At 45.2% G+C, this 27,889-nt stretch overlaps 1 long non-coding RNA gene across 1 annotated transcript; it reads right to left on the reverse strand.

Annotated features, from left to right (window-relative positions):
- Nucleotides 1-16,517: 16,517 nt before the first annotated feature.
- LOC137476651 (uncharacterized) lies at nt 16,518-18,496 on the reverse strand. The gene is made up of 3 exons (XR_011000499.1): nt 17,597-18,496; nt 17,328-17,514; nt 16,518-17,218 (listed from the first exon to the last, which is right to left on the reverse strand). It is a non-coding gene; the product is annotated as an uncharacterized lncRNA (long non-coding RNA).
- Nucleotides 18,497-27,889: the final 9,393 nt, after the last annotated feature.

Raw genomic sequence — 27,889 nt, forward strand, 5'->3', positions numbered from 1 at the left:
CTGCCCTCCATTTTTTGCTTTCGTTCCAAGGAATGCAGGTCATTTACTTTGGCCTCCCTAGGCTGATCCTCGAGGTATTTGATCTCTTCCCTCCCAAAGGACCATGTTCCCCTCTGGACTGCCCCATGCCATCAGGGGCAGAGCTGGTGCAGCAGGACTGTCCAGGGTACCCGTGCTGCTGCTTCCAAGCACTCAGCCTTGATACTCCTGCACCAAGAGGGTGCCTTGTGCAGGAGGCAGACAAACCTCCCATGCACCATTACTTTTGAGGAATGAAATATCTAGGAATTAAGCACGAATTTCTGTTCTCTCTTGTTTGATTAAGGTTAGAAAATACCATCTCAGTGAGGCTGGCCTCCTTTCCCACATACAGCCTGTGGCAACTAAGGCTTCTCCTCTTTTGTACTCAGTAGCTTTGTGTCCTTCCTACTGTGTGCCCTGATCTGAGAGAACTTGTTTAATGAAATCTCCTGTCTAATGGCAAAGTTCCCTGACACTGGGACTTGCTAGGCCCCAGGAAATTTAAGAAGAAGCAGAGTAATTTTTCCACCCATGCAGAGCAGAGTGTGAGCCATGGGTGGGTGGTTGTGCAGCAGCCTTGGCTTTGGAAGGCAGTAATGCATCTCCCTGGAGAAAGTAAACTCTAACCTGCCTTGGGGGACCCATCCTCCCACTCCCTTTGAGGAGACATTAATGGAGGCTTCTTCTGGTTCATCTCCTTTCTGGCATGTGCTTGTCTTTTTGGACCCCTATTCCCATGAGGTTGCCTGCATTTTTCAGTGCTGTGCAGAGAAGGTTTCATTCAGATATGAGCCTTGCCCTCCCATCACACTGCTCTTCTTCACATTTCTGCTCTCCTAAAGCAGGAGAGCCCCATGGCCTCTGCTGCAGCCCTGGCTCACCCCAGCAGGCTGCCCAGCCCCATGGAGCACAGCATCACAGCAGGCCAGGCTCCCTGGTGCAGTGCTGGCAGCCCAGCAGCTGCTGCCAGCTCTCCCTGCGCCAGGAGCCCTGCACAGGGAGGCATTAGCCAGGCACAAGCCTGTCGACCTGGAGCAATGCAATGCTGGCCCTGCTTCAGCTGGACAGCTCAGCAGGGCCTGGCTCTGGATAATCACAGCAACCTAGGCACAGCCTCCAGGCTCAGCAAATGCTGTGTTTAATGTGAATAAAATAATTACAGGAATGGCACTCACTGTAGTTAGAAAAAAAGACTGCCTGCACCTTCAGTGTGTGTTACCACTAAGGAGCACTGTTTTCTTTAATTTCTTAATTTAAATTTTCTTTAAATTCTGCTTCCTGCCCTGGAGCCTTTGAGAGCCTTTGAGAACTAGTAATGGGAGGAGAGAAGAGGGGAAGAACTTGAAACAAATTCTGTGCTGGGCTCCAGGAGCATTCTGGGGCCAGATCCTTCTCCTCATGCCACCAGCAGCCAAACTTCTGCTTGGACCTAGAGGGAACATGTAGAAGGGGTTTATTGCATGGCTGCCTAAAGGGCAAGATCTTTTTGGCAGCATGAGGAAGAGAAGCAGCTCATTCTTATGCAACAGAAGGGCCTTACCATTCAAGTCACAGAGAGAGAGACCTAAGATGACATTTTTAAGTCCCCTGTCAAAGACAGCAGTTGCAGTAAGCAAGACTCTTCTTTAAATTGCCAGTAGACACTGAACTGCCTCATGATGAACAGTTTTTGGAAGCCTGTGATCACAGAGGATGGGTCATCTGGACATATCTGTGGGTTGCAGATGGGGCTTGTGTTTTGCTGAACTTCAGGAGACCTTAGGATCTTGGCTGCGTGCACAGAAGGAGCAACAATTTCAGTGGCTTTTGCGAAACAGCACCCACAATAACAAACATTTTTTCTTGCTCTTTCCAGAGCTGCACAACTCTTCCAGTGTATTAAGAACAAGGCTACCCTGTAAGTCCTAACAACATCCATCAGGAAGGATGATACAATAGAGCATGGAATAAGTATATGTGGGAGTAAAGGAGGGGCATGAGGAGATCATCTACATAATTTTTAAATCCAGGCAGATCAGATGTGGTGAAGCAGCTCCTTACATCCAGGGAGATGCAACAGCTGAGCAGGTGATTAATGAGGCCTCAGCTTGGCTGTGCTGAACATTCTGCCAAGGCGTGGGAAGCGACACAAATCAGCGAGCTGGGGTGGAGGTGTAAGGAGGCAACTTTAAAAATTGGTACCATATGTCAGCTTGCTGCTTGCTCAGCCTGGGCAATTCCTCCCTGTCTGGGTTGCTCCAAGCATGGACAAGGGGATTGCAACCATTAATTTTGGAAGGTGCTTTGATAAAAAAAAAAAAAGATAGTTAAAATTATTGCTTGATTTTAAAAAAGATAATATATTTCACAGCAGCTCATAACAGCACCATCAGCAAACACATTAATCCTCATGTTCCTTGGAGAGGAGCAATGGCAAAGATCAGTGAGCCAGGAAAGTGGAAAGAAAGATGAAAGAAATTAACATAAGATAACATTGACCTCGAGGAAAGTAGAGGAAGAAATGCACCATGTCAAGTTATAGTGCATAAGAAGGAGGAGAGGGAGTGTGCTGAGTGAAGCAGCACAACGGGCCTTGGGAGAGCCATAGCAACAGAAACAGATTGAGGTGCTTTATCACAGATTGAAGAAATGCTTTATCACAGGGAGATAGAAATGCTTCACAGGGAGAGGTTTCTCAGGGCAGAGAGATGACTGAACAGGACTGAACCAAGACCAGCCAAAGAAAACCTCTTTGGAATCTGCTGTCACTTGCTTCAATAAATAGACCAGTGGAGGTCAAAGCAGTCTCTTACCTTGGTTCAAATGAATCCTGACATGTCTGGTTTTCTTGGAGCTGGAGTAGTTCTTAGGTCCAGCAAAAGTTAAGGCAGCATTAACAATCACAGTGCTTGGCTCTAGCCCTAATGCCCAGTGGAGTGCACGTTGTGTGACAAGATGTGGGGTCCTGCATGCCTGTGCCATTTTATTGTGCAGTTTCTTAGGGAAGTAAACTTATTGGACTGTGGCAGAAAAGACATTAAAAAGAATAATTAATTTTGCCAGATGATTTTGAAACAGGCTGTTGTTGATTTTGAAATAGACACTGTTTTCTGCCCTGCATTTATAGAGTCTGAGCTTTTAAACCCAGAAGGCACAGGGCAATTCAGCCTGACCACCTATTTTAGCAAGCTGGCCAGACTTTCTTACCAGCAATTTCAGTTTCAGATGGGTAACATCTGTTTAAGATCCACCACCTCTGATTGCTTTCTTTTTCCCAGTCCTCAGTCTGTTGCAAGAACTGTTCCAACATACAGGTGCAGATTAGAGTCTGTTCAAACTGTCAGGTGACAGGAAACCTTTTCTAAATATGCTCAGGACTGCAGTAACAAAGTGCTCAGCAAACAATATTGTCATTGCAAGGTGTTTTTCTGCTAAGATTGCTTCAATACATTGTTAATGATGCCATCCTTGTGATCTTGGCCAGGCATAATTTTGGGAGGAGACTGGATGCCATGCTGTTAACGGCACAGGTGCCTTCCACTTTCTGCTCTGAAGCTTTCTACAGACTTTCTGTTCCCACCTCCATGTCCAAAATGGATAAGGCATTTTGGTCTTGCAGGAGGCCTGTAAGAACTATATCACTGAAGTTTCTGAAAGGCTGATCCATGGTGGGGATAATCCCATCCATCCATCCATCCATCCATCCATCCATCCTTCCATCCATCCATCCATCCATCCATCCATCCATCCATCCATCCTTCCATCCATCCATCCATCCATACATACATCCATCCATCCAGAATTTAGAGAGACAGGGTGAAATCTTGTTCCCCTTGGAAAAAAGAGGCAAAACTGCTCCCTGATTTCAGTGGCACTTGTAAGACGCACAACCCTTAGTTTCAGTCAGTGGTAAATCCGCCTTTTCCGTGAGGACTGATGGGACGATCGATACAACCAGTGTAGGTATTGAGGACCAGAATATGTGCTGTTGGTAAACTGTAAAGGATAGGGTGAGAGTGGGCTTTAATTGAATTTGCTAGCAGACTTCACCACATGTTTTGTAAAAAAAAGATATTACCAATGCTGTTAATCTGCCGTGACAGCAATCTTTTTTTACTCTGTGCGCTGACTGCTCACAATCACTAATCACCGGCACTTGCTTTTCTTCAGTTCTTTCCTTTAATGAGCAATTAAAGGACCCGTGGTGGCTATAATTTTCAGGTGGATACCTATGCTATACTGTTCAATTATTACAAAAGCTGCATTACCTGAGTTAAATTATTAAGAAATATTTCCTGGTGTTGAAGTGGCAGCTGTTCTGGGATGAGGGGAATCCTCCAGGCTCATAAAAAGCATATGAAAATGCAGCATAGGTCCTCACCGGAGAAATATCTTTGGCTGTCTCTACTCAGCCTCTTAGATAGCTCTCAAGCTTGAAACATAATCTTAAGCCTACATGTGCCAGAATGGGGAGGGGGAAAAAGCCTCAAAACTTGAATTCAGGGCTTGGACCCTGAGCTTTGGGAAGTGGTGGCACAGTAGTCCCCCAAGTGCTGGCTGCCCACATGATGGCACATCAATATAAAAGGAGTCAGGTTTGTGTCTGATCTTGCTTTGTCCAAATTAAAGACATCTAGACAAATAACCACATCTATTTTCCTTTTCACAGAATCAAACTAGATAGGATGGCCCTCTTCTTCCTCTTGCTGCCCCACTGTTTTGCACATGCAACCAATAAATCTAGTGAATGAAACTGCTTGCAAGTATGGCAGTTCCCTCAGAACTAATTCAGATTCTGCAGAAATGTTGTAGAACAATTTTGTGGAACTTTTTTCTTCTGTGTGCTTTTAGCTTCATGCTTTTATGCATTTATTTGATCTCTTTTACTCTTAAAATATATCAGAAAGACTAGGAGACATTAATGATGAGATAGATGGCAGGTCTAAGTTGCATTATCAACACTGCCTTGTCATCTGCCATCTGGGTAAAATAACATGTAATAGAAATGGAGGTTTAAGTCAAAAAATCTGTTCAAAGGATTCAAGATTTGCCTCTCCAGCTTTACAGACAAAGCTGTATGACAACAGCTACAGAGAGCAGTTTATTTTCTCTTTTCAGAAACTGAGTTCATTGGATGCTCTGCAGGCAGTAAGCCTGAATTTAGAATTCTGGGAAAATGACCCTCAGGTGTCCCTTTCTGTTCCCAAATCAATTTCTCAGTTCAAATGCTGAAATAGGCTATGGGATGCAATACAAATACACTGAATATATTGTGCCCAACTTCAGATTTTGAAGGTCACAGAAGTTTCAGTTAGTGAGGAAGAAGTTGTCCTATGCTAGAGGCACAAAGCATCATCTCCTCCACTTGTTCTGCCCAAATGCTTGTAGACACAGTTCAAGAGCCCTCATGATCCCGAGATCCTCATTTGTGCATCAGCTGTCTTTGCCTGTGACAGCACTAAAATGAGGCACAAGGGCTGCCACTGCTAAACCCATTGCAGCGAGTGCTGATCTATTGGGAATTTCCTCCCTCAGACCTTATATTTAGCTATAAATAGAGAACAATGCAAAATGCAATTTGCAGGGCATTTTCTTGGTTGCTTAGCTGGATGCCTTCTGTCTGAACAGATGAAGACCACCCAGAGCATGGTATTTTAAGCAACTTTTGTTTACTTCTTCATTGTTCTGGAGGCCTGAATTGTGCTAGACATGCTGAAGTGGTGGGCACTGACAGTATCCAGCAGCTAAATTTTTCCATAAATTCTTGGGAGATGGACTGCGCTGGCTATGGATGTAATTGAGGCAGGTTTGCCCTGAACCCTTGGCAGCACCTCGCTTTTCTTTTGCTTAATTTGTAATAGTGTTCATTACCTGCTTTCCGCTCTCTGCTGAGAGACGAAGCCGATCTGAATGAAGGAAGGGTCACAGGAAATTTTAAACAACCAGAAATCTGCTGGTGGAACTGGCTGTAGGCAGAGGTCTCTCTGTGGCTGCCAAACACAGAGACCTTCTGGCAGTGGGACACACACAGCCCCTGCTTCTGAGTCAGCTCCACCAGCCCGGGGATGGGCAGGGAGGGAGGAAGCCAGACACAGCAGATCTGCCCCGTACATGCCTTGAGATGTCCCCAGTGGACTGGGACATCCTCTTCTGTACCCACCTGAGATACCTGCTTGGTGGTGGTATTGAAGTGCCAGTCTCCTGGAATTTGATGCTCCTGAGTCCTACGGGAGGAAGCAGTAGGCTGGATCCTCAACGCAGGGCTTCCGTATAGAGCACAGGAGCTGAGTTTTGGAGATGAATGCACAACTTTCGTTGTGTCATTTCAGGAGAGTGGTAAGTAGTCCAGCACTGGAGCAGGTTGGCTTGTTGAAATTGTTGTGAAATCTCTATCCCTAGAAATATTCATAACTTGGCAGAACAAAGGACAAGTAAGCCCACATAAGTTTGCCCTGCTTTGGATGAGATGATCCTCAGAAGTACATTTCCTCCCAAATTATCCTCTGGAACTCTGATGTCATGTCAGGGTGACATGGCTTTTGAAACAACCGTGAATGTTCCCAACACAGACTGGGCAAAATGTTAGAACACAAGCATCTAAATGTACATTCCTAAACTTCAGGTTAATAAAAGTCATCAGAAGTGCCAAATCCACTGATGTAGATGGGCTTTTTAAACAAAAAACATTGCTACTTTTCACAGCTCACCTTAGCCTTTGTTTTGTTCTTTTGTGTTTATCTTTCAACTTAATAGTGAAGAAATCCAATTTATTCACTAAAGCTGACCATAAAGAAAGAATTTTTACAAAGGATCCAATGCAGAGCTGTTTAAAGATTAAAACAAAATGAAAACAAAAAACCAAAAACATAATACCACTTGCTTCCCCAAACACACCACCAACAGCCAGGACTTGTAAATTCTACAGAAGCATACAGACAACCCAGTTCTTAAAGCATTTATCTTAGGTATGGGCAAGCCAGAGTTAAGATCTTTACTCTTTCTGGTTCATTATGTGGTCAATGTTTTTAATTATATTTGTTTTGGCTTAGGATAGAGTGAGTGCAACCTGAGAGCTGCTAGGGGATCAGGGTCTGAAGGACAGCTAGAGGAAAAAGCCAGCTTTGTTCTCTAGCTTTCATCCAAAATCATGCTGGCTTGAATTCTGTACCAGGCAGAGAATTGCCTGGTTCCAACACCAGTTGGAATGAAATGACAGATCTGAGCCCATAAACCTGAGAACTGAAGAAAACCCAGTTACGCTGGTAATGCATTTGTCTCCCTGAGCCAGGAACACAGGCTGACCAACAGAAATCCATTAACTGTGTGAGAGGTGGAGTCAAAACAACACAAAAGTGCAAGCCTTCAGTGGGGATGAACTATTTAAGGCATTTTTCAATTTTTCAAAAAACATCCAGCATTTTCCTGTGGGTCAGATTTTGCCTGCTCTTTTTCTGCTCTGTCACACTTATGCCACACTTATGACAGGTGACACATACAGCACGTCCTGTTGTAATCCCTCTGTGGATTAAAGCATAGATTGGGTGACCTGACTCTTGGAGTGTCTCTTGGGAACCTGATAGAGGTGTTGTAAATGGAGCAAAAAAACCACCATCCCTTCTTTTCAACTTAAGGGACTCATTTTGGTACAGCCTGGAACAAAACTCTGGGAGAGCATCACTTGAGAGCTTGCACAAGTACCTTTCCTGTCACAGTGCTGAATTCCTCAAAAAAATGCAGTCATGAATAGAAACACACTAACCATTAAATGTTTAGTGAAACCAAAAGAGAAAATTGGCAGGGAAAGAAATGTTCTTTTTAAACTTCTGAAAGAGCACTACAGGCAAGAGTGAGCAAACAGCAATATCACAGCCTAATAACAATGCTGCTTGAGGACTCCTTTAAAGTAATAAATATGTTTTTAATAAGTGTATTTCCCCATTTTGGCATCTCTGGGTTCACATACAGATGTAATTTCATACTCAGAGCATGGCTGTGAGGATGCATCTGAAATGCCTGGGGACTCTCCAGATGAGGAGATGTGGGTAGAGGGGCAGTCTCTGTTAGAAGGGGTTTAATAGGAATTGTCTCTCAAAGGTGAGAAAAAAACAGAAAATCTGGCATTCTCCCAGCCTGTTGTCTGCCTCCCCCAAAGATGACTGCACAGCAAGTTCTACCCAAGAGTGTGCAAGACCCAGTCGCTGAGCAGGGCAGAGCATCAGTGTCCTGGCTGTGCCTCCTGGATCACATCACTGGGTATGGGGCTTTTCCTGTCCCCACCCCTGTGCGAGGGCCACCAGCCTCTGGGACGGCCACAGGGAATCTGCTGGCAATGCCACAGTGGCACAGCGTGCCAGTCCATCTGCCAAGGGCCTTTCACATCTCTCTCGTGGATCTGTAACAAAATTATTCTTTCCTCTGCACTGTCGGGTGAGGGAGACAGTGGGGAGGGGTGGCAGAATTCGGGTATGATTATCTCGTCTTCCCATGCTTTTTGCCTTTTAGTAAATAAACCTAATAAGATGCTGGGCAGCAATTCAATCTGTCATGCTTCACACATCAGAATAATTCAGCCAGAAATAGAAAGTGTTCAACCCCCATTAGAGGCAGTGCCCTAAAGAACAGGCTGATTTCTCTGGTTTTTGGCTTGTAATTTACTTCACATCAATTATGCACTGCCAACAAAATTAGCTTCATGCCAAGCTGTGATCTGCTCTTCTTTTAAAGACATCCTAACCATTTTACTTCTTTTCAGACTCCTTGTTGGCAGATCCCTATTGACAGCAAAATCTTAACTATGTGAAGAAGTCACACGTGGCACTTCATTTCCAGAGCCACAAGGTAATTCCTTCTGTGGCATGAGGTCCTGAGTCAGCTCTCCCCAAAGTCTTTTCTTCTCATTAAGAGGAATGCAAATTTTGCCTGGCCTTCTTCTGATTGTCTCTGAGCAGGAACGATATGCTGGGAGAAATGAAACAATAGGCTGGCCATATCCTGATGACCACGAGATGGACCACACATACCCTGACACTCACCCCTTGGCAGATCAGGATCACCAAAACGTGGTGGCAGAGAGAGGTGCAGGCCTGCTGACACCATGGTCCAAACCACCCTGCTGGGAGCCAGGTCTCATGCTCTCTACACATCTGCATGCTCCATCGCTGGCTGGGAAACTCCTCAGGGAGCGAGATCCTCTTGGCATTGTAGGGCTGTTCTACCCCTCTGCATCTCTCACTGCATTGTTATGGTAATGGGTGTGCTGCAAGCGAGAAGTGATGCTCTTTTTTTTATTATTGCTAAATTAATTATTTGGACCAAATTCCATACAGCTTTGCTTCTCATATTGCCACTAGCACAGAAAGTGGAAACATTTTCTACCTAAATTGCACCTTGTGGAAAAGGCACAGATCAGATCTGCAATAGAAAGGCAAGGCAGCCACCACTCACATTTAGGCAGCATTGCTGAGCTGATGTTTCTGTAAAGCAGAGGTGAAGCACTCAAATGACCCAGCCCTGCTGTTCACCTCACTGCGCAGTGTGATGCTCTCTTGCCTTCCCTAGCTCTCATTGCACAGTGTTTTCCAAGTTTGCATGAATCAGACCTGGAATTCACAGCCTGTGCCAGGAATTGCTTATTCCATGCCATTCAAAGTTTTGCTGAATTGGGCATTCTTTTGAGTCTGTTTTTTCAATCATTTGCAAACACACAAGGGGAGCTAAAAAGGTTTTGTTTCTTTGGTCCCATGTTCCCATCATCTGTGCTGTTTTGAGAGCTTGTTGCAGGCACATGTGGAGATATTTGTTCAAGAGAGAGGCAGGCAATAGTCCTCTGCCAGGGAGAAGCTTGAGGTTTTTTATATTCTTCCTGCATGATGCTGGAGCCCGACGGGAAAGGCACATCACCAACAGGTGCAGGTAAAAGCCATGCCTGCCCAAGACGTCCAGGGCTCTGATCCTAAAGGGGATCAAAGTGGGAATGCTAGTGAATTCAGTCATCGAGCTGGCTATCATTTCCATCATTAGCAAGGACAGGCAAGAGATCAGTCATTCTCAGTGGCTGGCTCTGCCCCGAGGTGGGCATTGCAAAGTCAGTCCCTAGTGGCATCACAGTGCCAGAAGTGTGAATGCATTTGCCAAAGTGAATCCAGAGGGCCTGGCTTGCTGCATTCCAGTGTCTCTGCTCTCTGAAACAGGGGAGTCAGGCTGGGGAGAGGGGGCCTTGCCTCTCTGGTTGCCCTCTGGAGGGAACACAAAAGCTCCCAAGTGCCTGGTGTTTCCCACGGGAAAGCAGAGCCTGCAGGTACCTGCTGCTCTGGAGGAGAGGGTGGCTGGAGCAGGAGCCTGCATGCCAAGAGGCACTGAGATTGCTCTGCTTTTGAAGGGTGTTATTTAATTACTTTGCTGCATAATGGCATTACCTGTGTGTTTCCTTTGCTAATACATTTTGGCTGGCTGTAGGAGACAAAGTGATTCTTAATCACAGTGCTGTGATGGTTCAGGTATCAATATCTCACTGTGTTGGTTATGAACTATGGCAGTATTGCCTTTACATGTTTTTAAATGCCATTTCACCTGCAGGAGGTTGTAAATATTTCTCCTTTCTAACTTCCTAGCTAATACTGTTTCTGCAGAACATTTCTGGGAGTTTTGCAAACAAGGCCAGCTTATAAAATCCATTATGAGCTCTTTGAATATCCAGGGTGAGCTGTGACTGAGCCCTCTCCCTGGTGAAGCCAGACTGTGAGGTGCAGGACTGGGATGCAGAGCCAGCCAAGGTGGCTGTGAGTCACCCAGGGCTTTTCATACCCTCATACAAGTGCCACTGTGGGGGAGTGGTGCACCTGCATGCACACTAGTTCTCCAATCTCCTATCTCCCCTAGACAGGTACATAAATATACATCTATAAATACTCCTTTGCTCCCAACCAATTATTTTCAGAAAAAATCACCAAATCTTCTGGGTTTACAGGAAACCAGTTAGATCAAAGCAATTTCCTCTGGTCTATTAAAGCTGTTGTTACACTTCAGCTGAGACACTATGAGGTTTGCTTGTTTTCTTTAGAGCCCTGGCCTAAAAGCCCTGCCAGGAGCTCAGTGTGCAAACAAGGTAACAATACTGAAGTGCTCTTCCCAGCAGGTTGAGTAATGTTTCCATGTCCACTTCTCGCAGAGAAGCTCTTTTCCACCTCTAAATATACTCACAGCAAGGGTTATGTTCTTCTTAGCCTGTCTTTTTTGTTCTGCTTGCTGGAAAAAAATGAGGAAACTTGGGTATTCTGTAATAGAAGAAATTTTATGTTGTACAACCCCTACTGAAAGCTTTTCACGATGGGATAGAGAAAAAGCCAGGTTCCAGCAGGCTGGGCATTACTGGCACAGCCAAGGGGTCTGTGGCTCATTCCTGTCTCCAGAAAGCTTTCTGTGTGACTGGGAGGAGCTTTATTGAGTCAGCCAGCACCCCAAAACATATTCTCGTTCACAACTTCTTTAATAATGGCTGATTTTGTCTATTATAGAATGAATTGTTTATTTAATCAACGTAAAACTAACAGACATAAGACTTCAAACAAGCTAATACTACACAGGAATGAGGACAAAAGGAGACTACTAGTAGGTATATACAGCACTGGGTTAAAGGTACCTATTAATGTTACAGCTAGAGAAGAAGTAAAATAACTTAGGATTCAATGTATATTACCATCCAGCTGTTGGTGGGGCACAAATGGAGATCCTTTCCCTCAATCCCCAGGGAAGTAACCATGGGTTTGTGTCCAGGGAGAAGTCTCCCACAATTTCAGGGTGTGTGTGTAGAAGGCTTCTGCCTCTGTGATAACTTGTGTGTCTTTTGTAGTTTGTGAAACAGTGTTTCTTAGTCAAGAATATTTCTTTTATCTCTTCCCACTCAGCTCTCCAGACTAAGATGCTGATTCTTAGCTGAGGCCTGAGCCCTTTTGGCACCACGGATGAGCCCTTGCTGGGCCTTTCAGCCCAGGTTATCTATGCACGAGCTGTCTGTGGTAGAGGGGGTAGATGTCCTGCCACATGTGGGAACCTGGAGACCATGCAACACCATCTAATGCTGTACTTACCTCCAAACTAGAGGAAAGCACTGGTCCCTCACAATTTATATCTTCTATTTAAAGACAGGCTAAAGGTCTTACTGGATCAGGACTCTTTCTTACTGGATCTTAAAAAGCTCTTACTGGAACCTACAAAGGTCTTACTGGATCCATCTCTGTCTCAATGACCAGGGACAAAAGCACCACCTTAACCATCAGAGTGTGTTTCCAAGAGTGGGAAGGCAGTGATTTCTCATGCAGATGGAAATCAGCCTTGCCTTGAAGCACAATGATGGCCTTATCTCATAATTATTTCCTAGTGAGTATCATTTCACATGCAAATCCTATCCGTGCAAAAATTTAATCCTTTTAAAAATTCTGAATAAGTGACAGGGTCTATAATTTCCTGCTGTGGTGGCACTGCACAGTGTCATCAGGCAGTGTGGTGGTTCCAGCACCCACTGGTCTCATCTGCCTGCTCACTGCAGGAAGCATTGCCAGGAGCTTTGGGTACAGCCAAAGCTGCCAGGGTACTGGGCAAGCAGCTCTCTGCAGGCATTTGCAATCTATGGGGCGTTTGTAAAACAAGATTTTCTCCAAACAAGCCCATTCAGGAGGCAAAATGCAGCTGTGTAAATATAACCCAGGTGCTTGGGGAACTGAAAAGAGTCCCTGATATGTATCAGAGAAAGGCTAATGTGGGTCAGGCTGATAGGTGCCAGCTGCCAGCCCCTGCTAGCCTTGGCTTAGCACAGAATCCTCTGCAGATATTCTGTGTGCCATCCTTGTCTAGGCTGGGCCTTCCCAGAGGAAAACTATATCCTTCATTAATTGTTGTCCCCATCCCTCTCTGGGATGTTCTTGAAGAATTATTTGGGATATTTTGGGAAGACCTACTTTTTCTCATTCATTGCTTATATCATCACCCTCTTTCTTGTGTCACTGTGATGCAGAAAAGGAGAAAAAAAGAAATTTAGGTAGGAATATTATTGGTCTTCAGAAGCGTCTAGCTGAGAGCAGCCTGTGGGCCAAAGCCCATGTTCCAGCTGAGGATGTCCTGGTGGTCTGCTGAGGATGTTGTGGAATGAGAAGTGAAGAAAGGCACTCTTCAAGGAGCTGTTTGCAGCTTTCTGTCCACTGTCAAGGAGTTGAATTCAAAAGTTTCAAAAAACTTTAAATAGGTTTCATATTTAGACAACTCAGTGCCCCAAACCTGTCTTCCACAAATCAGAATTTTAATGTGTTGAGTACCACCTGTCTCTAGGTATTCATGTTCTTTTGGTTGATGATGCTCACGTTGGTACACTGTCAAATATATATATATGTGTGTGTGTATATATATGACTCTGTCATATACATGTATGTAATATATACAGCTCACAACTGCACTCTGAGCTCACTAAGAAAGGTGAGAAAAGGCAAGTACCTAAGGAGAACTGCTTTCTCTGCCTGGAATGGGAGCCTGCCTCGAGCTGACAGCCTTCAACTGTGATCTGTCAGTATCAAATTCTTCACCAGCTTGCTTTCACATAATTAAAGCACAAGTGGTGCTAGTTTTGATATTGAAAGAAAAAAAAAATAGAAAATTTCATCTCTGTCTCCCAGGAGACTCCTCTAAATGAAGCAACCCGTCCTGCAAAGGCTTCCCCAGTGGCAAACAGAGCATGCCTAATGCTGAATCGAAACTAAAATATACAGATTGACAAGAGAGAGTACCTTGGGCTGGGGACAGGAATACAAAAAGACAGAAAGCAAAGCACAGAGACCGGGCAAGGAAGGAGGAGAGCCAGGAGGCAAGTTAATTTAAGAGACATGAGCTGCTCCAGGCTGGATGTCTTCTTGCACAGCACCGTGACTGCTGAAGCTAATGCTGGATTATAAAACAAGCTCTTGTGCTGGCTGCTGCTGAGGAAACCTTCCCTTAAAACAGGAGCTGGGAGAAGGGAACAGTTTGCTGGAGCTGGCATCCAAATCTGTGAGATATCTGTAACCAGGGGAAAAGCTAAAAGGTTTTCCACATGGCAGGAAATGGCAAAGTAGACCCACATATTGGAAAACCTTGGGTCTGCTGCCAGCTTTGGCCCTTGTAGATTTGTTGATTTATGCAAAGTTAAAGCATGACTGAACTCTACTCACTGCAGTGTTATTGCCTGGCTTTATGCTAAAGAGCAGCAGTTGACAGGGCAAAGTACAAAGTTTTGTTTTTATGTAAAGATGGTTCATTCAAATTTAGTTCAGAATAAATAAGAGCAATAAATGACTGTCTCTGAATCCCATCTGTTAACCCAGACAGAGGGAGTTTGGTGGCCAGCAATCTAACTCTTAATGGCCCTGCTTGCAAAGCAGGGGCACATCCTGCCCTGTCAAACCAGATCAGGCATTTCCATCTGGGTTTGTGAGAGAAGGCAGGAGGTGCTTTGAGATGTTTCTTTCAAGGCAGGAGGTGAGTAGATTTAAGAACTGCAGAAAAAGTTATCTTCCTTACTGGTGTTACACTAACGCTGCAAATAAATCTACTCTTTCTGAAGGCCATTGCTGGGCTGTCTCTTCTCTCCCTGCCCTTATCTCTCCCTGTCCCTGATGCCTGAATCTGAACAGCATCCACACCCCATGAACCTCCACATGTGATCTAAAGGACAGTCCCTCCTGGTTGTGTAGGGAGCAGGGAAAATCTGAGAACTAGAAATAAAATTGATAATTCTCCCATTTCCTGGCCACACTAGTATAAATTCTGTATTCTCCTCTATTCATCCCAAAAGAACTAACATGACTCAGAGGACGCAGATTAAAGAGATTCACAACTGCACAGCAGGCACTGGTGGAAGTTATATTATGCTGAGGTTAAAAAATGTGAAGAAAACTTAAATTTGCCATTTTCTTGCTTGTTGCAGTTCTTCAGGAAGACAGATAATTTTACATAGACAAAAGAGAGGAAGAAAGCCTGGGAAAAGCAGCTGTTATCTTTGTACATATGTATGAAGCATGCATTTAAACCCCAGAGATTTTCTACAGGAGCAGCCAGCCCAGAGAGTACCCTGAGGTCCTGTGAGGCCGACCACGATTGCAAAATTGATCATCCTCAGTACTGGAAACTGGCTACTTTACAATCTAGAGATGCTTTATGATGACCCTGCAGTGGGATTTATGCCTCAGGAAATGGTCTCACTGATTAGTGGAGAGCTGCCTGCAGGCCCCTGGGGATCTCTGGTTTTTCATCAGAGCACTGAGCAGTGGGAGAGGAGCATTAGCCCCCTTTCAGCCCATTGCTCCCAGCAGAAAGGAAATATCATATCCCCGCGTCGCCCTTAGCAATAGGCAAGCATTGAACTGAAAAAGAAAATAAATGGCATTGCCCTTACTGCAAGGCAAGGCCTAATGAAACAGTTACTCTGTTTAGAGATAGACTCTGGTCTATCTACCTGGTCTAGACTGTGGTCTCACTGCAAGGCACTTCTGCTCCTCAGTTTTGTAGCTAGTTACTGCAACTCAAAAAGCTTCAGAGTAAAATATTTTATTCCAGTAGCTTCCCAAAGCTGAGTTCTATTCCTGTGCCAAGCTTGCTCAAGTTCCTGATAAATGAACTACTTAATCCTCTGCTCTGCTCATGGTGCTCTGCCTGTCACAGTTCTGCAATTTTCAGGTAAAAATAATGCCTGTCCCAGGTCTCAGCAAATCCTGTCTGCTCATGGGCTGCAAAGAACCCATGAAACCCGCTTCTTCTGAGCAAACAGATGGGTAGCATCAAATTTAGTATCTCTAAATGGATGGGAGCTTCTGTTCCCTACTTCTTATCATTTACTAGTTTACTTTGGAAACAAACATATATGAGGAGACAATGGATATCCCTATGCCTGAGAGAGACAAGGTGACATGGGTTTGGGGTTGTTAGGTATAGAAAGTCCCTAAAAAGAATTTGCCAGAGTTATCTGGCATAACTCTAAAATATATGGTCAAGGTGTGGAGATGCTGCACATTGATACACCTACTCCAGTTTGAAATTATAATTTAACTGAAATTATATAATTAGGCCCAAATAACAGCAGTGCTGTGCTCGCTCTAAGTTCCTATCAGCCAGCAAAATCCAACTAAGAAGGTGGATAAATCTCTGCAGGATTATCTTGTGTTGATCTTCATGCTGGACAGACCCTGTAAATGTCAATTCATGGGATCTGAGGTCGATGTAACACGATATTTGGTGCAAGCTGAGGCAGGAATCCAACACCTCAAACAACTCTGGAAAAGACATGCTCAGTAGAGGCTGAGGTATATGCACCTGTACACAACTCTTTGTCATTTAGCCATGATTGTTTCATTTAATGATATGATGTGATTTAACTGTATGCAGTTTATATAATTACAGTACTCCATTGTTATATAATTACAGTATCTCCATTGTTCAAAGAGCTTTCTTATGGGAGAGATTATTCATGTGAACAACACAATTTGTTCTTCTGTCACAGATCTTAATAATAATAAAAAAGCTAAAGATAGAGTGGCTGGTGGATCTTAAATAACTTTTCAATGTTGCTTGTTGTTGTGGAAGAAGTCATAAGGGGGACACTCAGATTCACCATTTCAGTACATCCAACACTGCAGTATATAATGCAGTAAAGCAGGAGCAGGCTGCACTGCACTGGTGTAGAGGGGATGCAACTCAGGTGATGAATGACTGTATTGGCAACCTGCTCGTGAAACAGGTGAAAAAGGGCAAAAATATGTGCAGCCAGCTCTAGGTAGCACAATTTAGCTGCAAATCCCTGGCATGTAGCATCTCTGCCTAGTTGTATAATGTTGTCAGTGGCAAATTGTGTCTCTAAACCATCTCAGAAGGGAGCATCTGCCCACAAGAGCAAGGTATTTGTTTATATAGTTACATGTCCTAGCTATTGCCAGACTGGATAAGGACGTCAGTTAATCAAAACCTCTCTAGCCTGCTCTAATGCACCAATTTTATGTCCTACCACATTAAATTGTCAACTGTGTTTCCCATATCTAATATCTTTGGAGACAATTAGTTTCACTCACCATAAAATGTCATGTTAATTACAAACAGAATGAAATGTAATATGCATTTACTTCATGCACTTTGCACATCAGGCAGTGGGTTGCACTGGGCACAGTTCAGAAGTTTGCTTTAGAAAAGCATCTCTGATACTGCAGAACTATGAAAATTGGAAAAGCTTGTTGGAACATGGTTGGACTTTGATGCTCAACAGGGCAGACAGCAGATCTTATCATCTTTATTTCACTTTTTCTGAGTCTAAAACTGACTCTGGGAAGTGCTATGTGACAAGTTCTTGCCAGCTTTCTGGCAGTCTGTGCTTCAAACTAAGCTGGGAGTACCAAAACAGCAGACTCCAGAATGGCAGTCAGTACACTTTGTCCTTTGTGCCTGCAAGGTCACCTTCAGCTTTTCCCAGGGCTTCAGGGACTGACTCATTCATATTCATAGCCTCACCTGGGAAATTTAGCCCACAGGAACCCTGCAGCCACAATTCATGGCCGGCAAGTAGTGCATCACACATCCTGCTTTGACATACATTCATTCTCTCCCAGCTCACATCCCAAGATCAGAGTTTGGACATGTCCAACTTGCCATGCTAGAAACAAATGCATTTGCCAACATTTCCCTTTCTGGGGGAAACTTTTCATTTAGAAAAAACCCTCACATTTTTGTTCATTACTTCATACACATGATGGGATGCAAGCTGCTGCTGCTCCACATACCTCCACCCCCCAGGCTGACACACAGGCAGTGTTGTCAGTCTGTGATGAAAGATGAGCAAGCTGATAATTTACTTGCCTGACACCCTATGGCCACAGAAGAAACTTGTCACTTGTCCAGGTGAAATCTGAGGATCCAGAAGCAGAAGAGGTAAGGAGGAGAAGGACAGATCAAGCTGTCTGATTCAGACTGTCTTTGAGAGTCACAGAGTACCTCTGGTTCCCAATTAAAAACATGACATCAAGCCATAATGTAGGAGAACCCCCTGTTTTAGTAACATGTTCAAGTAACATCTTGAAACGAAACTACTAACCAGGCTGGTGAAGACACATTATGTCATGGTGCAGTCACTGCACATGACATCGCCGTGCACAAAATGTGTACAAGGTTCTTGAATTTTCATGGTAAATCCTGTCTGGGTTTGGTTCCTCCCCTGAGGGTCCTGAGCAATTCCTTGGTGAACAGCATGTCAACACTACAGTTTGCCTGGGAGTGTCCTACTGTGAATAGTTGCCTCTTTGCTCCTGTGATTATCAGGCCTCTTCCAGTAACCCATAGAAGATGTGGATCAAACAATCCACAGCAGGTGTTTAACAGTACAGGAGGAAAATACTCTCCAGTAAAGCTGTACTGATGTGTCAGAGCACAGGCTGAGAGAGCAGGAGGAGAGAGACATCACTAAGTGCACTGTGCTTTCACTGTTTTTGTGTCCGAGGGTCCATGTGCCTGCTGACTCACCTGCTTATTTTCTTCCTTCAGCTTCTTTTGGACTCTCACCTGCTGCAAGACATTGGCAGGAGACAGAGCTGCCCAGGAAGTCTCTGTTACATCGACAGAGCCTGCCACACTTCCTCTCCTCCACCCTTTCCTTCCCGGGCTGCCTTTCATGTGCTGCCTGCCAGCCTGTAGCCCATGTGGCCCTTTACTGAAAAGAAGCACAGAACTATTTTGAACTTAATCTGAGTTGACAGCATCAGTGCTTAGACCAGAAAGATTCAGGTGGGGGATGAGGGGGCCAAATGGAGCTTCCCAGAGACTTCTGTGCTGCCATGATGAATCACAGCCCCGTCCCTTCCCATTGCTCTGGGCACAAACATTTATTCACTGTGCTGACGGCTGAACCGTGAGCATCAAAGGGATTTAATATTTCAGGTCTGGATCCATGTCCAGGATTGCTGCTGCTATTGCCATGACATCATTTAGGTCTGATTAGACAAGCAATTTTTTAAAACACTGCTGCCTACCTGCACAGGGTTTTCTACCAGTAACAGGGTCTGTTACTGAGGGAACTGGTTAGGGAAGCCTTAAGGTCAAAATGATGACGAGCAAGCTCAGTTTATTGGTAGATGTATCCAAGTCCTGGGCACTAATGTCCCATGATAAGTCATGGCCTAATCACCACCCACTTGTCACACTGTTCTTGGAGGAAGAGTTAGATCAAAGAAATATATTTATCCCTTCAGTCCTCCAGGGCTTTGCTTAAATCAGAGGCAAGAGACACTGCCTGTGCAGTAGGCAGCATCCATTTCTCCCCAGCTGCAAGCCTACTTTACATTTATCTAAATAAATAAGAGCATAATCAGCTTCTCTCAGAACTCCCAGCACTGCTGACTCCTTGGTAAGGCTGTCAGGCACCACTGGAGCAGTACAGCCACCCACAGCATCCTGGAGGAGGGCTCTGCTCTTTGGAGAGGTGATGGCCAAACCTGGAAAGTGGCACATGGGCCCCATGCAGGGCCTCCTCGGCACGGAAAGATTGGTGCAGCTGGAAGAGAGGGAAGGTGTCCAGCCCAGCTTGTAGGGGGAATGATCCCTTCTTGCTTTCCTTCCAAACCAGCCCCCAGTGATTCCCTGGTGACCCTGTTCACTCTGATGGACTGAAATCGTGCTCTCTGGAGAAGATGCTTTGGGGTGTCCTCTCCAAGGGGCAGCAACTGTGAAAACACCAATACTGAGCCATGCAAGCTCGGTATTTGGAGAAAACCCCATCTCACAGGCTTTTGCTGCTTGCTCTGAGGGGCAGGCACTGCACAGGAGCAGGGGATGAATGCAGCCTGAGTTTTGGAGGCGTTGGCAGGCAGTGCTAAGGGCCAGGGCTCTCCCAGCTGCACAGCGGGGCAGGGCTCGGGGCTGTCTGGGCCTTGAGCAGCCAAGGGGCAGCAGCTGAGCTCACCCCAAATCATGGACAGATACAGAAGGGGTAAGGGCATGGCTGTCTAGCACTCTTGGGGTCTGCTGCCACTTCCATGAGGAGCCCTGTGAGCTGCCCTTCCCAGGGAAGGTGAGTGGATCTGGGTGGACCAGAGGGGTGTGAACATGGCCAGAGACAGAATGCTTTCTGGTCCCAGATAGGGAAGATGGAGCAGGAAATCCTTCAGGAAAACTGCACCTCTAGGCCAAGATTCTGCATCCACATTTTCCTTCAAATATTTACATTTCCTCATTTTTGCAACCAACAGGCACAGGACTGGTAAAGCAGATTACAACAGGATAAGGCTTTTATTTACACATTATAGAATCACTTTCTGTTTCTAAATGCAGTTGGGAGGCAATCTCGTCTACCACATAATGGGTTATTTCATAATGCTGAAGTTTAAACAAAATATTTTTCCCTAGAACAAGAAAGAAACTGGGATCTACCAAGTACACAAGAAGCACAAACCAATTGAGAAAAAAGTATGTCATTTTTCTTCACGTGGCTAAGGTGTGGTATCAGCCATTGGAAGTGGCATTGTTCAGCATAAAGGAAAAGGCAGGAAAATGTGACAAGTTACATACAAGGAATTGTTAGCTGATGTAGTCAATTTACACTGAAAAAATGTGTAGAGCACAACCTTCTTAAATTTGTGCAGTTTCAATTTCTTTAAAAAAAGAGAAACAAAACAGCCCACTCCGTTGGGCATGTTGTTTCCTTTCAGTCTGGTTTGTGGTTTGGGGTTTTCTTTCTCTGTTTTAAATATTTTCCTTGTAGGTTGGCAGTGGAAAAACCCACTTTGCTCACCCCCTTTCTCACCAGCCAGCTCCTACACAAGCCAGCACAGCCCCCAGTTCTCCCAGCTTGTACCAGGCTGGTTTTGCAGCAGTGACTGCCAGCAAAGGAAGCAGGAAGCCTTTGGATGCAGGACCATCACCCTTAGAGGTGCAGACCATGTCATGCAGGTGCAGGTTTGCAGACCTCCAGTGGTGCCTTTGATGACATGCACAAAGTAGCTGGCACTGGAATCAGGCTGGAGAAGCTCAACTCTGGTTCTCTGGTGACAAGTAAACTGCTCTCAGTCAGACAGAACTTTGTGGTGGTGGCTTCCAGTCTGTCCCTTAGTTTGCCCATTGCAAAGCAGGCTTGTGAGGCAGATGTGTGTGGGTGATGAAGACCTGGAGGCTGTCTGTAGCTGCCTCAAAGGGGCCCACACTGCAGACTGAGGAGAATGGCAGTGCAGAAGCTCTCACTGCCATGAATTAATTGACAGGACACAGCAGACTCGTCCCTTGTGTGATGCTTTGGAAGCTGAACAGAGGCCATCATCTTGTTTCTATGGCATCAGCAAAGCACAGCTAGATGCCAGCCCCCAGAGGACACATGTTTGTGAACAAGGAAGGAAGTAGGTAACACCATCCTTTAGCCCTTCAGTGAGGGAAAACGTCCATTGGAGCGGTGACAGTGACGGCAAGGGCAGCCAAGGCTGGGTTGCTCCCCTGCAGAAGCTGCTGGGGAGTGACACCTTGGCCACAAGCAGCTCCACGCTCCAGAGCAGGGTGAAGTGCCTGGAGGTGCCTGCCTGAGTCCTGCTGCCTGTGCCCTGAGAAATGCCTTTCCAAGACAGCCCCAACAGACCAGATTCCTGGTGTTTAGCAGCTTCTTGGAGCACAGCTCAAAAGCTCCACAGGCTCCCTCCTCTTGGCAGGGATAAAGAAAGCAAAAATAAACCAGCTGGAAGAGACACAGGCAGTCCTGGTGACTGGAGCAAGTGCCCAGGTTTGTTTGGAGCACCCACAGCAATAGAAGGCAAGACTGGAGCAGGAATGACAGTGGGGAACAAATAAAGGCTCTGTTGGGAACAAGATGAGGTCCTTGTGCTCAGGGTGGCCCTGCCCATTATCTGGGGGGCTGCCATAGGGGCAGAGCATGGAGCAGCTCTTCCCAGGCAGACTGCTGCTGCTGCCCACTTTTTAATGCCAAATAATACAGAAAAATCTACTGGGTTTATTATCAAAAGCACCTGCTCACTGTCAGCACAAACTGGAGCATTGAGAGAAGGGATGAGATAGGCAGGGGATATGGAAAAGGCTTCAGTAGCCTTGCTATCTGATCATCTCAGTGATCCCTCATCTTCCCTCAGCATGGCTATGGCTCTCCCAGTGACACGACCGTGAAGCTGCTTGGAAGGGAGTGAGCTGAGAAACCCTCCCTGCAGCTTTGATTCCAAAAATGGGGAAAGCTGGGCTTTGTGCTCTTTAACCTCGTGTTAGGAGGCTTAGTTAGGTGTCTGTTGTAGACTCTTTGCAGGATATACGCGTCTGGTACGGTTAGAAAGGCAATGCTCTGTGTGCAGGAAATACACTTTTCCTCTCCCTCCACCCCTTTTTTTAATGATCTCATTCCCAGAGCAAGAAGTGGCAGGTGGTTTCACACCACATATGGCCAACTCATAATGTGCATATCCACAGAACTAATATCCTGCCATCAGCAATGTGCTTTCTTTGGATCAGATTTGGAAGGTGATATAATCCTGGATGAATTGTTGGAGGGAGACGCACAACAGTTTATCTGCCACTCTCCTCCTCTGGTGTCACAGTGGTTACACTCGGCACTGGGTTCCTGTTTGTGTGGGGCTTGTGCTCAGCATCACTGTGTGCTGAGATTTCTCCCACTTACTGTCAGCTGGCCAACACCTGGTTTCTGTGTGAGAGCCCAGGGCAGGTGAGGAGAGCTGTGCAGTGCTCCTCAAGGGGGAAAAAAGTGATAAAGAGCCTGTATTAGAACTCACCCCTCCACAAGCTGGTGGTAGAAGCAATGGTTAACATTTCTTTAAGTTCCAGTAAAACAGGAGTGCAGTGGTGCAGTGTAAACACGTGATTGCTAATACAAGAATTGTTAAAATAAACGTATATGTGGGAGATGTTTTAAATAAAGAATATTTGTGGGAGAGAAGGAAAGGGGTAGACAGCTGTGTCATCCTCACAGCCCTCTCAGCACAGCAGTAGGGGAAGGTGACTCTCAGAAAAGCACATGTATGTTGTGAGATAGTCTCCACTGACATCATACCCACCAGTGCACCCTGTGCCTGTTTGGACGACACTGGCATGTACTGAAGGGGTTTTGGTGGCATCAGGCCACCTCCGAACACACAGGGGGACAACCAAGTGCATCTTGTGCCACCAGAGCTGACTGACAGCATGGATGGAGCTCTGCTTCTCTCCCCTCTGCAGCACCAGGGTTTGGTGCTGCTCTCCCAAAGCACAGTTTTGATGGTTTGTTGGTACATGAGGCAGGGGAGTTTGTCCAGTCTGCATGGTAATTTTTGTTTGACTTGAACAGTCTTGCTGGGAGATAAATTTCTTGCTAGCAGGGCTGTCTGTATCTCTGAAACATATGAGCTTTCTCAGCACCTCTCTGGGCAGTTCCCAGGGAAGAAGCAGAGAAACAGAGCTAACTTAATTATCTATCAACTAACAGTGAATAAACACATCTCACAGTGAGCAAACAGCATCTTCAGACCCTTCTGTCTCCTTTACCCACAGATTGTAGAGGAAAGAGAGAAGCCAAATGGGCCATCACTCAGTTTCCTGGTCTGGGAAAGATCAAATCTATTTTTATTTGATGTAGATGAAGCAATATTTGTGGTGGCATTTTTGGATTTGCAGAAAATGTTTGGAAATTGCAGGGGTTTGTTTCAATGAAAAATTGCAAAATATTTGAGGGTGTCTCAATGGATCAGAGGCTTTTTTTTTTTTTGTTTTGTTTAGTTTAGTTTTTTTTACTTATGGAGAACAAAGAGACAGGGTGTGTATGGACTAAGTGGAGAGCTACTGTAACTCAGCATGGGAAAGGGAATCTGACACATCAGCACAAAGCCAAACAGATGGAAATGCAGTTTAAATAAAACCTGTGTGCAGAAGGTAGGGAACAATCTGGGGAAGGGAGGGGAAGGGAGGGGAAGATCCAGAAGCAGCATAACTGATAATGTGTGTTTAGTGCCATGTAGATTTACAGTACTTTATGAGCCCTAATGAAGGCTCACAAAGGTTCTCCCAAATGACAGCTGCAAATGCTGTCCTGCAGAAGAGATATCTTCTTCTGCCTAAAATAACCCTATGCCATAAAACTGCACATTTATACAGAACAAACAAAACAGGGAAATGCAACCCCAGTCAGCAGGAAATCCTCAGATGCATGAAGGGAAATAGGCTGTGCTAGTGAGATGATTCCTTCATTATGTCACCCAATTCAAGGCAAAATATAACCCCAAGGTTATTTTACAGGGAAAGGCAAGTAATCTTCTTTTGACAAGCACTGTTGATAGGCACTGTTGGTGAAAACTGCTTGGTTTTCATTTTGACTGTTTCATAAACCACAGAGAAACTTTCATTCATTTCTCCTTTTGAAGGCCAGACTGGATGGGGCTCAGGCCAGGCTGCATGGGGCTCTGAACAACCTGGTCTGTTGAAGGTCTACCAGCCCATGGCAGGGGGCATGGAACTAGATGATCTTCAAGGTCCCCTCCCCACCCAAACCATTTTGTGATTCTATGATGATGATTCTATGATTCTTTTCCCTATTACAATTTTGGGCAGGGTACACCTTACCTAGCATGGCTGGTAAGTGCAGTGGGTCACCAGTGGATTGGAAAAGCCCTTGAGGAATCTCCCTCTCCTTCTTTGACTTTTTTTTGGCATCAGGCTGACAGCAATGCTCCCAGAGGGCATGCAAAGCCCTCCTTCCCTCTGCCTCCACTTGCCTCACTCCTGCCCCTAACTACCATTGCACTGGTTGTGGAGGCTGGCTGAAGCCCCAGTGCACAGTCTGGACTTTCTCAAACCACTTGATTATGGCAGGGAAGACAGAGGCCTCTTGTTCCTTCTGGCCGTGCAGGTGCATGCTTTCTCTCTAATCCATCCTGCTCTGGTGCTTCTCCTTTAGCTCTCACTCCACAGGCAGGTTAGCTTTTCCTTTAGCCAAACCTAGCTGGTTTGTCTTCTCCAGCTAGTTTCCATTTCAGTGAGTCGTAACACTCTTCTGTTTATTCCTTTTTGCATGTGGAAAACCATTTTTTCAGTGGATCTCACCATCTGTAAGGTATTGCTGACTTTGCCTGGATGACTACACTGACAGCATGTGATGGAAGCATTTTCTGGACAGTAATCCAAGCACCGAAGAACAGTTCTTCAGGCAAAAACATCTGGGAGCACAAAGATCAGAGAAAAGTATTGCAAGTTTATTCTCACACTTTTTCTCTGCAGATTTTACTCATATCCAAATGTCATCCACCTTCTAGCATTGTCAAAAATAATGTAGCCCTGTGTCATCCCTGAAACACGATTAACTTGTTATTGTCCTGACACCACACTTCCAGGGGGAGGTAATATCTGGTTTTCCTATAAATAACTCAGGATAAACACAGGTCCTTGAACAAGTCTTAAGTGCTCCAGGCAACAATTCTCAAATACTGGCACAGATATTCAAGGGTCACAGGTGCTCTCTTCCAATTGCAAGTTAGGAAAACAGACCCAGAGGGACAGATTTGCATCCTTCTGCAGCTGAGCTTCCAGATCAGGTGATGTGTGAACAGCTATTCCCAAATCAGGGAAGACACTGTGTGTTTGAGCTAAACCAGATCCATCTGAGGGGACACTGGCAGGCTGCCATGCATGATGTGCAAGAAAATATTGAGGAAGTTGGGCTGCTGTAGCCTCAGGATGTTTCTCACTGCTGACTGTAGCTAACTCATGTGGCGAGACAGAACCAGCCTCCTCTCTGGGTAGGAACATAAGAAACAAGGAAGACAATTGCAAAAAGGGAAATTTTAGATGCATACAAGGAAAAATATCCCTCCCTGTATTATAGAATAGTTTGGATAGGAAAGGACCCTTAAAGGTCATCTAGTCCAACCCCCCTGCAGTGAGCAGGGACATCTTCAACTAGATCAGATTGCTCAGAGTCCCATCCAACCTAGCCTTGAATGTTTCCAAGGATGTGGCACCTCTCAAGGCAACCTGTGGCGGTGTTTCATCACCTTCATTGTTAAAAACGTTTTCCTTATATCTGACCTAAACTTAGTCTCTTTTAGTTTGAAACCATTACCTCTTGTCCTATCAGTACACGCCCTGCAAAAAGTCTGTCCCCATCTTTCTTAAGAGTCCCCTGTGGGTAGTGAAAGGCTGCAATAAAGTCTCCCTGGAGCTTTCTCTTCTCCAGGATGAACATCCCAGCTCTCTCAGCCTGTCTTTACAGGAGAGGTGCTCCAGTCCTTGAGTCACCATCGCGACCTTCCTGTCTGTCCACCTTCCAACCATCCCACATCTTTCCTGTGTCTGGCTGCAGCATTCCAGGTGGGGTCCCATGAGGTTTCATAAGCTCTTTGGCAGCAACACCAGCCACAGAGACATGTATTAATAGACTGGGTCCATCTGCGATTACAATGCCACTGCCCACAACTGGAAGGAGAGAGGAAAAAATAACCCTGGTCTGTGCTCCAGATTCCCTTACTGACCATCCCAAAGGCCTAAAGCGTCCATTGACTGCCCTGTAAAATGTTCACGCACTGGAAAGGGTGCCCCAGGAGCCTGCAGTATTTCCACCCTTGGAGAGAGTCACAGCTGAGCTGGACTCAGCCCTGATGGCCTGATCTAACTGTGAAGACAGCTTGCCTTCAGGGGGGAGGTCAGCTCAGATGACCTTTCAAAGTCCCCAGCAACAAAAAGCATCCTGTGACATCCACTAGGGCAAAGAAAGACAATGGAGAGCTTGGACTGGAGTGAAGTGAGTGGTTATGATGGCAAGAACTTCATCTCCTAATTCTATTCTAACTACTCATTCACGAACACATTATCAATATTATGGTCTCAGTTCCTCAGCAAAACAATCTCAAAAGCAAATAAGTTTTAAAAATAATCCTTGGCAGACACACTGGACATCAAGACACCCTTTCTTGATCTTCACATGGACACAGTTCCAGCAACAAAGAAGAAACCTGAAAATGTACTCAAGAGACAACTCTAATTACCTCCCTTCACTAGGCAGTGATGTGTAGCTTATAGAAAATCTTTAAATAAAATTTATTTGAAGGTATAAAGAGTGGAGAAGAGGAGAGTTTGTCAAATGTGGTGCTGACCTAATGTGCTAGACATGTGCTGTGTAAAATGATCCATTCTCAAATTCTTGTTGTGAATCAATCACTAGATGAGAGAAAAGTGAAGTAGCTCCCTTTTGGATAAATCATGTGTAGCACCTTACCTTCAGGTCACCTCTAAGGGGACAGACAGGAGGAGAGAAAAGGATCTTGTCCAGGATCTTTCTCCAGGAAGCCAAAAGCTCAGTATTGCTTATGAAACATATTTTTGACTTTTTGAGGAAACATTTCCCAGCCAAATGCTTTTCATTTTTTCAGCACAATTAAAGGAAAAGGAAGAGGCAGGCTTGGTTTGATCAAAATAGACAGCAGATGCTGGAGAAGAAGAATGGAAAAGGTTGTCAACTGGAGCAAAGAGGACAGAACAACCCGCTCTGCATGGGCATAGCTGGAAAGGGCCATGGCTCCACAGCCTTTCTGTCTGAGGCTGGAGCCACTTCACCTTTTCATGTGGAAGAGGACAGGTTACAATAACTCTCACAAGAAGGGAAAAATAATTCCTAAGCCCCAGAGACGAAAGAGATCAACACTAAAGTGAAGGCCGTCATTCCCTTTAACAGAATTAACTGTTTCCAGGATCTTATTTTACAACTACACCATCCAACTTCTGTGTGACAGGGGAGGCATTTTATCTCTAATTTAGTATATATTCTTGATTGTAATTTTCTCTGCAGGTATTCAAGATACTCTATGCAAGCATAGGAAACAGGAGGTCTTGAGCTAAACAACTTCCTGTCTAACTGCAGAAAGTAGAAGAAGGG

Source organism: Anomalospiza imberbis, chromosome 6 (genome assembly GCF_031753505.1).
Source record: "Anomalospiza imberbis isolate Cuckoo-Finch-1a 21T00152 chromosome 6, ASM3175350v1, whole genome shotgun sequence".
NCBI lineage: Eukaryota > Metazoa > Chordata > Aves > Passeriformes > Viduidae > Anomalospiza > Anomalospiza imberbis.